The sequence below is a fragment of the Ovis aries genome, chromosome 25 (genome assembly GCF_016772045.2).
Source record: "Ovis aries strain OAR_USU_Benz2616 breed Rambouillet chromosome 25, ARS-UI_Ramb_v3.0, whole genome shotgun sequence".
NCBI classification, from domain to species: Eukaryota; Metazoa; Chordata; class Mammalia; order Artiodactyla; family Bovidae; genus Ovis; species Ovis aries.
Window position 1 is genome coordinate 5,226,876 of NC_056078.1, and position 12,676 is coordinate 5,239,551.

At 44.1% G+C, this 12,676-nt stretch overlaps 1 protein-coding gene across 3 annotated transcripts in view; it reads left to right on the forward strand.

Annotated features, from left to right (window-relative positions):
- NTPCR (nucleoside-triphosphatase, cancer-related) overlaps positions 1-12,676 on the forward strand; it is a 36,807-nt gene that overhangs the window by 14,044 nt on the left and 10,087 nt on the right. The window lies entirely within an intron of this gene.

Consider the following 12,676-nt stretch of genomic DNA (forward strand, 5'->3'; position numbering starts at 1 on the left):
AGTGCTCTTGCCTGGAGAATCCCAGGGACGGGGGAGCCTGGTGGGCTGCCGTCTATGGGGTCGCACAGTCGGACACGACTGAAGAGACTTAGCAGCAGCAGCAGCAGTAGGGTCTGCTCTGTTGGTCTATATGTCTGTTTTTGTGCCAGTACCATGCTGGTTTTATTACTGTAGTTTTGCAGTATTGTCTGAAGTCTGGGAGGGTTATGTCTCCAGGCAGGTGAGAGTCTTTATACAGATAGACAGTTTCCATACATCCAGTTGCCCAGGATGTATGGAAACACAAACTCTGACAATAAGTTAAGAAATGTCTCTCAAGTGCCTCCTCTGTGTAAGAAATTTCACCATGGTTGAAAAATATCCTGAGTGTTTTTATTTTTAAATGCGCTGAGAAGCATAAGAAAAACTATTCTTTGGTTAGGTCAGCAGGGCTGTTCTTGTGGGTTGGGAAATAAGAACATACATGTGTGTTGAAACGCAGCTGCTTGAGGCCAGGGAGAGGCCTGGAGGGGGCCAGCCTGCTGTGAGGCCTTGCTCAAGCTTTTCCTCAGGTGGTCACCATCATGGGCACACGTGGGAATGAAATAGGGAGCAGGCTGTAAACATTCTAGACGCAGTAAGGCCCTTAGAAAGTCCCTTGTAGAGTTTACTGTTGCTGGTTTTTTTTCATTCCATAGCTACATCTTCCCTTATTTGACATCATTTACTATTTTCTTGAGTATTAAATTTCCATATACTTAAGGTAGAAAATGTGTAAAAAATATAAGATAAGAGAATATGGGTAACTCAGTCTTATCACTGAGTTAACCATACTTAGCATATTTTCTGCCCTTTTTCTATACCTTTTTTTCTTTTTTTAATAGTCATCCAGAATTGGGGAAAATGCCAAATATAGTTTTATTGGTGTGGGCTTTTTCATTTAATATTATTGAGTGATACGGGACTGGTCTCACATATGATCTTCAGAACTGTGATACTTTGGGATTTCCCTGGTGGTCCAGTGGTTAGGACTCAGTGCTTCCCCTGTAGGGGGCACGAGTTCAGGTGTGGTTGTGGAACTAAGATCCTATAAGCCATGTGGCATGGCCATAAAGAAAAAATTAATACTTTATTGATTGCATAATATATTGGGGTATGGATTTTCATCTTTGATGTAACTATTACTCCCTCAGTGTCAGACATTGAGATTATTTATCACTGTTGCAAGTAACTTTGCAAGACTCCCTCTTTGTACCTCAGTCTTTATCCAGCCATGGTTGTTTCCCTGTAGGGACCTACAGGTGGAATGATGTGGAATACTGGGTGGAGGGCGTGGATTTCCAGGGTTGTTGCGTGTGTGACACGTGTCACTTTGCACCTTCTGCTGTGTGCAGGCCTGTTTGTCTTGCTGTACTTCTGCCAACACTGAGCACTGTACTGACTTTTGATAAACATGTGGCTTTGTTTTGATTTGCATTTTTAAGGTACTAATGAGGGTAAAATTTTTTCAGTTGTTGGGAATTTTTAAACATCTAAGTTGTTCTTTCATTTCCCCATTTTTTTTCCTTTTAGCTTAAAGAGATCTTTTCTAAGGTAAATAACTTTTTAAAAAATCTTATTGATTCCATTTCTCAGTTTATCACTTTGGTGATTTCTTTTTTCTTTATTTCTTTTTTTAACATTGTAAAAGTCTGTCCCTATTGTAAGTTAATATAAAATTGTACCTATATGTTTCTTCTTTGTGCTTTTTTAAAAAAAAATCTTTAAAATCCATCTGGATTTATCTAGAATGTAATATTCAATGAGACTCTCAATTGATTTTCTTCCAAACAATTAGCCGGTTTTTCAAAACCATCTGTTAATAAGTCATTTCTCATTAGTTTATTATGCTAAATTTATTTTATTAAAAAATACACGTGTGTATAATGCTTTAGGGTTGTCTTTTCTCTTCATTGATCTGGTGCTTGCATCAATATTCTGGTAATTGCTTGTGGTGTTGTTCTTGCAAACAGTGCCTTATCCATTCTTGTTTGCTCATTCTTCCAAGTTGTGGTGATATTGGTGGTATTAGTAATGGTGATGAACACTGACCAAGTACAGATTGTGCTCCAGGCACTAACTCATTTCATCCTTCAGACAAGTCTGTCACTGTTTTCTGTTTTACAGATGAGAGGAAACAGGCATAGCATAGAAGGTTTGCCCGATGACAAGCAGCTTATAAGCAGCAGAACCGGCACGAGTTGAACTCCATTACAAAGTCTTATATGTTATATGGAGTGATTGAACTATACAAAACTGTAGTTACTCTGATATACAGAACTTCCTAATCTTCCAGACAGTTTTCATTCTCCACAGCCAAAAACAGAGTATCATTCTCTTTCTAGTTCTTCTTTTAAAGAAAATGTTGTGAGGTTTTTCATAGATCTTTTCTATTTTCTGCTGCTGCTGTAATTAGGATTGCCTTTCAGTTTCCTAATGATGAAGGCTGTTAGGATAATGCTGGCCTTTTGTGTAATAGTCTACTTGACAGCCATCCTGAATGCTGTATTAGAATTTGATGCAATATAGGATTGAACATTTTGTTGGCACCCAGTGTATCTCCTACTCACAGAAAAAGACAGTAGTAGATTATAAGGTTTTGAAGAACAGGAGACGTCTACTCAAAACCTTATTTTATAGGTTGAACTATCTCATTTTTTGGAAAGATCCACGGAAGGAATAATGAGTTACAATCAGAAGATCCACATGGTTTGAACGTTTTCCTGTTTTGTTCAAAATGTGGCTTTCAATGTATATTTCTATTTATGAGCAGGATCTGCTTTTGATTCTGAAATAACAATCTGCTTCAGATCTTTGAAACTTCATTTGAAGGTGAGAGATCAACTCCCTATGGAAAGGTTTTTTTTGTTTTTTTTTGTTTTTTTTTTTTTTACAAAAGCAGTTGACCTGGAAATGCTGCTTAGTATTTCTGGCCACTGAGCTTTAGAAAGAATTTAGAAAGATCAGGTTCTGGTCAGTGTGTCCCTTCTTGTAAGGCTGACAAGAGCCCCACCCTGCTCTAGCATTTCCTTTACTATTAGCGAGCTTGGCATTTGTGTTTTGGTTCCTCCTTACTTTCTGTATCTCATAATCTTGCATATATATTACAAAATCATCAAGGGGAATTAAAAGCTATCTGCTACAAACATAAAAAGGTAAAAATTGTCAGTAAATCATTCCTGCAGTGACTCAAACTAGAAGATGAGCCGAATGTTCTGTATAAGGTCGGCTGCACAGTTCACCCTGCGGGGTTAGTCATGGCAGCCCCTCCCGCGCTCTGCGGGATCCCCCTGGCGGGCGGGCGGGGTCGGCACTTCTCAGTGGCGCCACGGAACTGCTCTGTGGAGTGACAGCCGCGCGGGCCGCTGCCCGGGCCGCGTCATCTTCCTCTGCGGCTGCCTGCGTCCCCGCCCAAGAAACGCGGGAGAGTCACGTGCTCCGCCCGTGGGACGGGCAAAGGATGTCTAACTGGCCTTTCTCCCTCTTCCCGCCTGCTCTGTGCTTCCTTCTGATCCTCATCCTGTGCCCTTTGGCCTACAGCCCTGCGCTCCATCCGAAGGAGCTCACGTGCCAGGAGTTGATGGTTTCCTTGAATCTGACATTGAGAAAGTGTGCATCTGAGTGTTTTCTTTTTGTGTATTGATTCCAACTTTTAAAAACTTTATTGGGATATAATTTTAGCCTTAGAGAAAATTATAAGAATGACGATAGTGCAGGACCCCCTGTGGACTTGTTATTTCTAGAGTCACCTATTTTTAACATTCTTCTTAGTTTTTTCCTCTCCGTGTGTGTGTATAAACGTATAGATTCGGGGGATGGGAACCCTTTAAGAGTATGTTGTAATCATCAGAGTACTTAGGTCCTGTAGTATTTTCCCTAAGAATAAGGATACACTCTTACATAATTGGCACAGTTACCAAACCTCAGTCAGTTTTGGAAGAGAAAATACTTTGATCTAATCTAACATTCATATGCTGGTTTTGTCAATTGTCTTAACAGTGTTCTTTGTAACATTTCTTTTCCTTCAGTCTGTTAGATACTACCTTTAGTTGTCATATCTTCATAACCTCCTTTAATCTGGAACATTTCCACAATCATTTTTTTAAAATCTTTTGCAACACTGACATTTTTGAAGAATACAGTTTTGTTTTAAAAGAATAGTCCTCTTCTGGGGTTTTCTGATGTTTCCTCATGAATTAGATTCCCCTGAAACACTTCAGTACACGGTGATACATTTTTCTCAGTGTCTTATCTGGAGACATGCGATGGTTAGTGATGTTAACTTGATCACCCACTGAAGGTATTGTCCAGTTTCTCCCCTGTAGGTTTACTCTTTTCTCCTTTGAAACTGATAGCTGTGAATAGAGAGCTACTTAGTGACTTTGCACAGCCTCTTCATCAAAATTTCTCCCAGTTAATTTTTGTAATTTTTAAAAAACTTTACTAGGTTATCTTAAGATAATACGTGAGGTTTTAAAAGCAAATTAGCTACCACCTATTAAATACTTTCTCTAGCAAGGTTAAACAAACATAAAATTACTGTATATTCAGAAACTGAACTGTTAACTGGTTGCTTTTTCAACCAATCAGAATGGTTGATTTTTCCTTGTCTAAGCTGTCCTCCTATGTTTGTATGTATTTACCTCATTAGTTAGAAAAATAGTCACCACCATTCCACTGTAGCAAAAATAATCAACTTTATCTCCTTCAGGCAGTTTCTAGTAGAATGTTCATTATATTTGTGTGTTCAGTCATGTCTGACCCTTTGTGGCCCCATGGACTATACCCTGCCGGATTCTTCTGTCCGTGGGATTTTCCAGGCACGGATACTGGAGTGGGTTGCCATTTCCTGCTCAAGGGATCTTCCCGATCCAGGGATCGAACTTGTGTCTCTTGCATCTCCTGCATTGGCAGGCAGATTCTTTACCACTAGCACTGCATGGGCAGCCCCTAGTAGAAGACTGAACTGAAGTGAAGTGAAATTGCTCAGTCATGTCCGATTCTCTGCGACTCCATGGACTGTAGCCTACCAGGCTCCTCTGTCCATGGGATTTTCCAGGCAATAGTACTGGAGTGGATGGCCATTTCCTTCTCCGGGGATCTTCCCTAATCAGGGATTGAACCCAGATCTCCCGCATTGTAGACAGGTGCTTTACCATCCGAGCCACCAGGAAAGTCAGGAGAAGATTATCAGGCGTCAGAAATACCAAACTTTTACCAAAAGCTTAAACAGTGATTAAAATTTTTTAGTAAGCAATTGAAATTTTAAAAAGAGTTATTGTGAACACGCTGAGCTGGTAAGGAACGTTCGGAAGTTGATGCAGGCGCAGTCACTGTACTCTGCATCTACTGCGGTTTTTGCAGATTGAAGGTTCCTGGCAGCCTTGTGTTTAGCAAGTCTGTTGATGCCATTTTCCTGCAGCATTTGCTCATTTCATGTCTCTATCACACGTTGATGATTGTCAATATTGCAAGCTTTTTCATGATTACTATATTTGCCATGGTGATCTGTGATCAGGGATCCCGATGTTGCTGTGGTAATTGTTTTGGGTGCCACAAACAATGCAACATAAGACGGCGAACTTATTCAATAAATGTTGTGTGTGTTCTGACTGCTCTGCTGACCAGCCCTCCCCATGTCGCTCTTCTCCTTGTTGGGCCTCCCTAGGCCCTGAGACACAGCAACGTTGCAGTTGAGCCAGTTAATAACCTTACAGTGGCCTCTCAATGTTCAAGTGAAAGGAAGAGTTGCCTGTCTCTCATTTTAAATCAGGAGCTAGGAGTGACTAAGCTTAGTGAGCAGGGTGTGTTGAAAGCTGAGACGGCAGGAAGCTAGGCCTCCTGTGCCAGTTAGCCAGACTGTGAATGCAAAGGGAAAGTTCTTCAAGGAAATTAAAAGTGCTTTTCCAGTGATCACATAAATGATGAGAAAGTAGAACAGCTTTATTGTTGAAATGGCGAAAGTTGTAGCATTTTGGGTAGAAGATAAAACCAGCCACAACATTCCTCTAAACCAAAGCCTAGTCCAGAGAAAGGACCAACTCACTTCCGCTCTATGAAGGCGGGCTGAAAGAGGTGAGGAATCTATAGAAGGAAAATCTCAAGTTGGCAGAGGTTGGCTCATGAGGTTTAGGAAAAGAAGCCATCTTACAACAGAAACATGCAAGGTGAAGCAGCTGGTGCTGATGTAGAAGCTGCAGCAAGTTATCCGAAGATCTGTCTCAGACAGTTAATGAAGGTGGCTGCACCAAGCAGATCTTCAGTGTAGAAGAAACGGCCTTGCCCTGGAAGAAGATGGCATCTAGGACTTTGGTAGCTGGAGAGGAGAGGTCAGTGCCTGCCCTCAGAACTTCACGGGACAAACTGACTCTTGTTAGGGGCAATGCAGCTAGTGACCTGAAGTCAAAGCCAGTGCTCATTTCCATTCTGGAAATCCTGGAACCCTTCAAAGTTATGCTGACTTCACTCCTTTTCTGCTCTGTACATGGACAACAAGGCCCGAGTGGCAGCACATCTGTTCACAGCAGAGTTAATGAGTATATGAAGCCCATTGCTGAGTCCTACCACTCAGCAAAAAAGGTTCCTTTCAAAACGTGACTGCTTATTGAGAATGGACCTGGTCACCCTAGAGCTCTGATGGAGGTGCAGGAGGTTCCTGCTGTTTTCATGCCTGCCGATATCCATTCTGCAGCCCGTGGATCAAGGAGTAACATCGATTTTCAAGTCTTATTATTTAAGTAATATATTTTTTGAGGGTATAGCTGCCATGGATAGTGATTCCTTTGATGGATCTGGGCAAAGTCAACTGAAAACCTCCTAGAAAGGATTCACCATCGTAGATGCTATTAAGAACATTCATGGGAAGAGGTCACAGTATCAGGAATTTGAAAGAAGTTGATTCCAGCTCTCATAAATGACTTTGAAGGGTTCAAGACATTAGTAGAAGCAACTGCATATGAGGGGAAAATAGCAAGACAACTAGACTTAGAAGTGGAGCCTTGAAGATGTGGCTGAATTGTTGCAATCTAAGGATAAAACTTTAAGGGATGCGGAGTTAACTTCTGGATGAGTGAAGAAAGTAGTTTCTTTTTTAAAAATCACTTGTTTCTTTAAACACGTTTTAAATTTATTTTTGGCTGTGCTGAGTGTCCGCTGCCAGGCACAGGCTTTCTCTGGTTGCGGAGAGTAGGGGGTACTCTGTGGTTGTGGTGCGTGGCTTCTCTTGTGGAGTGCGAGCTCAGCACTAGGTGGTGTGTGGGCTTAGCTGCCCCACAGCATGTGGAATCTTCCTGGACCAGGGATCGAAGCAGATTCTGATCCACTGGACCACCAGGAAAATCTAAGAAAGTAGTTGCTTGACATCGGAATCTACTCCTGGTGAAGATGCTGTGAAGATTGTTGACATGACAACAAAGACTTAGAATCTAACATGAACATAGTTTATAAAACAGCAGCAGGGTTTAAGAGGATTGACTCCGGTTTTGAAAGTTCTGTGGGTAAAATACTCTCAAACAGCACTGTACACTACAGAGAAATCATTCATGAAAGGAGGACTTGGTCAGCGTGACAAACTTCATTGTTGTCTTAAGAAAGTTCCACAGCCACTTCAACCTTAAACAACCACCGTTGAGGTCAGTCAGCAACCTTGAACGCTGAGGCAAGATTATCCACCAGCAAAAAGATTATGGCTTGTTGCAAGTTCCGATGACAGTTAGCGTTTTTTAGTAATAAAAGTATTTTTTAATTAAAGTATATTGTTTAGGCATGCATTTGCACACTTAATGGACAAGTGTATAGCACGAATATAACTTTTAGATGCACCAAGAAGTCAAAAAATTCACGTGACTCACTTTAATATGATACTTGCTGTATTTGGGGGCGTCTGTAAGTGAACTCTGCATCTCGCCAAGGTAGGCCTGTGCACCTTGGGCTGCCTGGGCATATCTTCTCTGCTGTGTGCAGAGGTGAGCTCCTGGCAGAAGCCCCTTCACCTGCACAGAGCACATCTGCCAACTAAAGGGGACCATTCTCTGTATGTGATACAATGGGGTTAGTACTACTGTTCAATATATTATATTGAAAATAATATGATTAATCCAGAAAAAAAAATAGGAGTTTTTGTGGCTGTGCCTCTATAGAGACCCTAGAAACTAAAACACTCTTCCTTCTCATTGGTGAGAAAAGTGGTTTCTCCGTGGTGACGTGACTTCTCATGCGCAGTTTGTTTTTATTTCATGTTAAAACTATGCAAGTGGAATTGCCTGCAGGGTGACGCTGGGTTAGCCTCCTAGCCCTGTCCCTTGGGACTGGGTAAGTCACTTAGTCCCTGGCTTTCTCCTTAATTATAAAACAGATGTTGATACCTGCTGCGTGAAGTTACTAGGAGTGAAAGTCATCTGCTTGTAAGGTGAGTTAGTGCCTGGCCGCTAGATGGTGCAGAGCGTAGGGATGGTTATGATTATTTTTCCTGAGAAGTCCCGTGAGGGGATGGGCGTGGTCCCTGGGGAAGATGTCACATCAGCGGTCTGATGTGTGTTTGCTGGGAACCAGGGTCCTGAGCCGGCAGTAAATCCACCATGGGACCCACAAGCCTAGACGTCTAATCTGGTCCCAAGGTGCTGGGATCAGAGGACGACTGGGTTCTTAATCCGCCAGGGCCGACTGTCAGCCAGCAGACACTGTTTCAGCCCCGGGATGGTTCTTACAGCTTGGGAGATGCCAAGGTGCGTCATGGCACTCTGTGGCCAGATGCTGGTGTGGGGGCCCCGGGGAGGCCTGCGGGGACATCTCGGAGGAACCACCAGCCTCCTCCGCAGCATGTGTGGTTGGGGGTGGCTCTGCCCAGCGTGCACTCCGTGCTGAGGGGTGTGTCGGGTTGTCTAGACATCCTGGCTGCTAGCCTGGGATTTTACTCCCCGGGGACATGCAGTTGACCTGCCACCAGGCTGCCGAGGGACGCGGAGACTGTAAAGCTTGGAATAAACACATCTGAAAGTCTGATTGGAGTGCTGCCTTTCACTTAGTAAGACGGTCAGGGCATCGGGCTTGCTCGACTGAGGGGCCGTTTGCCCCTCCAGCCTCCCCAGGACTTGTGGCTCTTTGCGGGGCAGGCTCCGTTGTGCTGCCAGTGCTCTGGCCATGGCCGCCTGCTTCCCATCACTTTTGAGACTCGCCGTCCCAGGCAGGCAAGCTCAGGGAGCCAGGCTGTGTGTGATGTTTAAAAAATAATAAATGGCAACCTAATACCACCAGAAATAGGTATTATTTAAATGATCCAAAATAAGGCAGAGGCGACTTTCATTAGCTTTTTCTTGGTTCAGTATTTTGGTTGGATGAAATTGCTTATTTTGCTTTTACATTTTCTTTGTATCCTTAAAAAGGACACCTAAGGATTAAACAAAGTACCAAAAGAATCACACTATTTTCAGTTCTCTTGCAAAGCTGGTATAAATAAAGCTACTTCGTTGTTGCCCTAAATTGATTTAATCTTTCTGGAAAGCAAACTAGCTGAGTGTAACCAAAGCTAGAAAATTATTCATAACTTCTTTTGCCCCTGGCTGGTCAATTTTAGGACTCTCTCCCACGGAAATAGCTTCTCCCTCAGAACCAACAGAGGGACTAAAATATGCTTTGCACAGAGTAGATTTTCCTGTTCTTCGTGGCAGTGAGAATGTACAGTCAGCAGAAGTGTAAGCTGTGGAGAGGAGCATGGGGCGTAAAGGGCCGCAGTGACCCTGAATTGTTCTGGGGTCGGGGGAGGGACGCTGGGAGAACGGCTGCTCCCTGGATGGCGTGCACAGTGCTCTTAACCACATGGCCTAGAGCCCCCAGAGTCCTCTGCGGGATCCTCACCCCATAACCGTGTGGAACCCACAGCCAGAGGCGGGAGGCCAGGCCAGGCTCCCGGTGGCTCTCAGACCCGGGCCCTCGTGCTGTGCTTGCTGTGTCTTCATCAGCTCAGACAGTCGTTGAGAATGGTGGAAGTGGGGTGAATGCTCACTGGCTTATTTTCTGTTTCCTTTTAAAATGGAATTTATACAGAAAAAAAAAAAAACCAATTCTGAACATAACAGTAGTTCTTTTGTTAAGCTGGTGAATATGTGTTCTTTGTTGTTTAGAAACACTGACTGACTAGGCTTCTGAGTAGTTCAGCCTCTGGTAACTGACTCTCAACTGAGCAGAAATAATCCAACTTTTCATTAAAAATCCCAGACTTATTGAGATTTCTATAGTTTCTGTATAAAGAAAATCCCTAATTCTGGACAGAATGGAGATTTTACGTAAGCTAAGGTTTTTAAATGAGGCATTTTCCGTTGGTAGAAAACAGTGTCTGCCTGTGTGGCCAGGTATCTTTGCAGCAGTTTCACGAGGTGGGGGAGTGCTCGCTGGTGAATGTTGCAGGGTGGCTGGGAGCCCTGTGCCTCGCACTGGACCTGTTCGCGTGTGTTCACGTACACGGCCACGTGCACTTGACCCCCTTGTGTACACGGCACCCACTAAACACAGACAGGGGAGCTGCCACGTTCTTTCATGTTGTTCTTTGTCTGACCTGAACGCTTTCAGAGCCGTGGTTCTGGTGTGCTGGACTTGAGTCCTGTCTGGGCGTTGACAGCAGGCACCAGAAGGATAGCATCTGCAGGTGTCCACAGTCTTTGGGGGCAGCAGGAAGCCCCAGGCACCCTTAATCACAGGCAGGTTGGTCGGGATGGCTCGCTGTTGTGAGCGTGTCTGTTTTTATGCTGGCAAACAGGTGGCCAGTAGCTGTTTTTTTTCCTCCACAGTCAGGCATTCATTTCTGAAGAAATTGTTGGCATAGTGACCTCCCCCACACCCTTTCTCCCTGTATCGCCCACCAGCGCAGGGCAGCATCGGCTGCGTCAGCCCAGCCGTGCACCGTTCACCTCCACAGAGAAGAAAAAGATGAGTAACGCCTCGTCTCGGCTCCTGGGAGGGAGGCAGGGTAGCCGTGTGTATGTAAATGCATGCAGATAAATTCAGCTGAGAGGTAAACATGAAGTGTATTAGAAACATGGAAGTTTGAGTGAGATTTAGAACCTCTCTTGGATGATTACAGTAGACCCATTCCTGGTCTTTCTGTCAATAAAAGGAGTAGAAAAATATATCTACTTGATAGCAAGCAGGAAAATTAAAGGAGGACAGCTTATAGAAAAGTTTGAAAACCAGTGCCCTGAGGCTTCCCTCCAAGCTCATATGTCTGTTCCCAGAGATGTCTCCCCTGTCTTCCTGGCCCCACACAGCAAGCAGCCTTTCAGGCACCACGTGTGCTCCTCCCGCACTTAGACTCTCAGGCGTTGGGCAGCATCCCACCCTCTGCACACCGCACGAGGCTCCAGGAGCTGCCCCCAGCCCTGTCTGTCACTGGTCACCACGGGCACCCCCCCTGCAGCCACACTGGAAGAGCTTTGGTATTAGTATTTAGAATGTGAGCAAAATCTAGCTTAACTCAGCCATTCATTGTGAGAATGTGTTGATGTCCGTATTTAAGGAGTCTGAGAACTTATAGTGAAACATACCTGGTAAATCAGCTTTACATACCATTTTCAAAATAATCATTTATACAAAGATATAGAAATATGTTTGTTACTCAGCAGCCATGAAAGTGTTTATTGTATGTTCCATTGTGTCCCTGCTGTGGAAAAACTATTCAAAGTCCTACCAGCTTTATTGGTTAGCTTTTGTTGTGTAACAAATTATCCCAAGATCTAGCAGTATGAATCAACAAATGTTTATTATCTCATACAGTTTCCCTGGGTTAGGAATCCAGAAATGGCTTTGATGGGTAGTTCAGGCTCAGAGTCTCTTATGAGGTCAGAGTGCCCTGAGGCTTCCAAGTTCACAGTGATGGTTGCAGGGAGGTCTCAGATCCTCCCTGGCTGTTGACATGTGGCCTCAGTTCCTTATTAGCTGGAGATTACCATCCGCTGCCTGTGTGTCCTCATAGCATGGCGGGCATCTTCCCTGAGAACAGGTGAGCCAGGATGGATGGGTGGATGGATGGATGGGTGGATGGATGGATGGATGGATGGATGGATGGGTGGGTGGGTGGGTGGGTGGGTGGATGGATGGATGGGTGGGTGGATGGATGGATGGATTGGTGGATGGATGGATGGGTGGATGGAGACCAGGACAGAAGCCGTGATCTTTTTTCCTAATCTCAGAAATAGCATGTCATCCCTTCTGTTGTTCTTTGCCATATAATGTAGGGCAGCACTGTACTATGGGGGTAGGATCTGTAGAGGGTGCCAATCCTATAAGCTGGGAATCTTGAGGGCTCTTGGAGGCTGGCTGCCACACCTGGTTCTAGAGAAGTCTTCAAGTTTGTGACTTAGTGGGAGTGCATTGATGTAAAGTCATTAGAGGGGGAATCTGAGATTCAAGGGCACAACCTACTCACTTTTTTCCCTCTTAAACCAGGACTTCTCTAATTTTCACTTCTTCCAGTGACCTTCTTAGTTCAGGTTATGAAGTACACAGGCATCTGGCTGCAACGGTTACATCCTCCCAATAGACAGGACTCATACAACCCAAAATCCAAAAAACAGAGGCCAGTGTTATTAACAAAGGCTCCCAGGCTTGCTGTCTCATTTCTTTCAGGCCTGAGGCATTGGGATCCTGCTTGTTTCCGGGTGGATATAAA